Here is a 2,500-nt window from a genome sequence, read left to right as displayed (position 1 = left end):
TCACCTATTCAACCAATGCTACCTAGTTATCACCTCTGTGTATACATTGGGGGGGTATAAATGGGGATGGGGATGGGGGGTGGGGGGTGGGGGTGGATGGAGCAGGGGAAGGGGTATAGGGAGGAAGAAGGGGAGGAGGTGGGGTGTGTCAGCGTGATCGTGTTAAAAATGAGAGAGTTGCGACTAATAATGATAATTATCATTATTATTATAACATAGGGGTTAGTGATGAGCTTGTTAGTTCCTCCCCATACCCCCTCCTTCACCCCCACCACCACTATCACCACTACCCCCCATGTCCCCCCCCCCCTGACCCCCACCCCCACCCTCCCCCCAAAAAAACAAGAGAGGCAAGGCCTTCAAGACTCACTTGTGATAAATTAAGTCCCCTTGCATTAATTACAGAGTAATTTCCCTTTTTTACTATCTGCACCAAAACGTTTGCAAAATAAATAAAAAATTCCATGCTTAGCAAAAGAAGTTCCCGTTTGAACAAAAAAATGATAATAATGACTGCTCTTGTTGTGTCAGAATATGAGATCAAAGTGCCAAGTTTAGAGAATACAAAAAATATAAATATAACAGTAAATGCAGTTTGCATATAATTAGGCTTCTTTTTTTCTTTTCTTTTTTTTTGTGCCCATCCCAGAGGTGCAGTATTCTTTTAAACAAGATGACTGGAAAGAACTGAATTTTTCCTATTTTTATGCCTAATTTGGTGTCAACTGACAAAGTATTTGCAGAGAAAATGTCAATGTTAAAGTTTACCACAGACACACACGGACACACACACACACACACACACACAACCGAACACCGGGTTAAAACATAGACTCACTTTGTTTACACAAGTGAGTCAAAAATCACCAGCTCCACTCACAGCCAACCACCCCAACCTTCTTACCACACACTCATTCTCTTCCTCCCCTCTCCCCCCCCCCCCCCCCCCCAACACTCCCCTCCCCTCCCCCCTCCCCCCCTCCAAGTCTGCCTTCAGTGAAAGGAGAATAATCAAGGAAGAGGATACAAGGCTTCTGTAGACCGGGACTAAAGAGGAATCATGAAATTAATCAAGGACAAGCTCTTTCGTCCTTTAAGATAAGACAAAGACACATGGTTAATAAAACGATTGCTGTTTGCTCTACACATGCTCTAGCGTACAGGGGGTGGGGGGAAATGGAGGGGAGGGGGGGATGGAGGGGGGGGGGGGTAGATACAGAGACAGGAAAAAAATAAATGCCCCCCAAAAAAACGATGGAGTAGCAACATTGCAGAATGGACGGGAGGGGCGGGGAGGGGGGGCGCGGGGGGGGGGGGGGGTGGGGGGCAAGAATTCATAGATCCAGACCGTGACATGCAACCGACAAAACTGGAGAGGTCTGTTGAACATGCCGGGTTCGAATCTGCGCTCAGACCTTTTTTTTTTCTTTTTTTTAACCCGAATTTTATATTAACAAATACAGAACACATTTTAACGATTAGATTTATTTGATTTTTTTTTAAGTGCATCATAAGTGAGTCTTGCATGCCTTGCCTTTCTTGTTCTAATCATTAGAAGAACACACCCAAATACAAACAGGAACACGCAGACATGGAAGAAAGTGATGTGGATTCAAAACTTACAGAGCCGTGGAATGGGGCGGGGGGAGGGGGTGGGGGTGGGGGGGGGGTGCTTCTGATATGTAAAAAGACTGCTTTAAAACAAATATTTCTTTCTTTTCTTTTTCTTTTTATCGTTCTTCTTCTTGTTCTTCTTTCTTTCTTTTTTTCTTTTTTTTTTCTTTCAGGGATATGAGTGACCGACAGAAATAAAACAATTAAAAACAACAACCTATGTAGGCCTATTGTATGTGGTTGTCACAACCTCCATCACAGATCTGGCAGCTGCTGTTGCAGAAACTGGACACTGGCTGCTGTAGACACGTATTTCAGAGCAAGACGTAGTCACAAGATTACATTTGTTGGAGCTTCACAGCCATTGAATCGCAAATTGTCATGAGGCCTAGTTATCTCACAGTCTTATTTTGACACATTCTGGCCACTTAAAAAAAGGGTATTTATATGTTTGTTGAGCTTTATCTTGTCCAGAGACAAATTGAAGTACTTTATAGATTCATTTTACTTCGTATAATAATATCAAATTTGGTCTCTTTTGAATAAATATTGTTTAGAAATTGGAAAAAAAAAAAAAGAAAAAAAAAAGAAAAGAAAAAGGCAATGAGTTAAAGGTTTGCACAGCTGGGAAACAAAGCTCTCTCTCTCTCTCTCTCTCTCTCTCTCTCTCTCCCATACTGCACGTGTTTCTCTCGGCTGAATTTGGAAACGCGGAAGCAATTGTCATCAGTAGGAAAGCGGAGAGGTCGTTAGGGGGCAAATATCCGCATAAATGTCAGATATATATTAAGTTTAGAAAAACAAAGAAGAAAAAGTAAATACAGGAGTCTTGTGACCCGCTGTATTGCCCGCTCAACAGACAGACAGCCGGCGTAAACTTTATTAA

At 42.5% G+C, this 2,500-nt stretch overlaps 1 protein-coding gene across 2 annotated transcripts in view; it reads right to left on the bottom strand.

Annotated features, from left to right (window-relative positions):
* The window catches only part of LOC143285428 (uncharacterized), a 153,905-nt gene that overhangs the window by 72,172 nt on the left and 79,233 nt on the right, over positions 1 to 2,500 (bottom strand). The gene's annotated exons all lie outside the window — the stretch shown is intronic.

Source organism: Babylonia areolata, chromosome 9, assembly GCF_041734735.1.
Source record: "Babylonia areolata isolate BAREFJ2019XMU chromosome 9, ASM4173473v1, whole genome shotgun sequence".
Classification (NCBI taxonomy): domain Eukaryota; kingdom Metazoa; phylum Mollusca; class Gastropoda; order Neogastropoda; family Buccinidae; genus Babylonia; species Babylonia areolata.
This window is presented reverse-complemented; position numbering and strand designations above follow the sequence as displayed.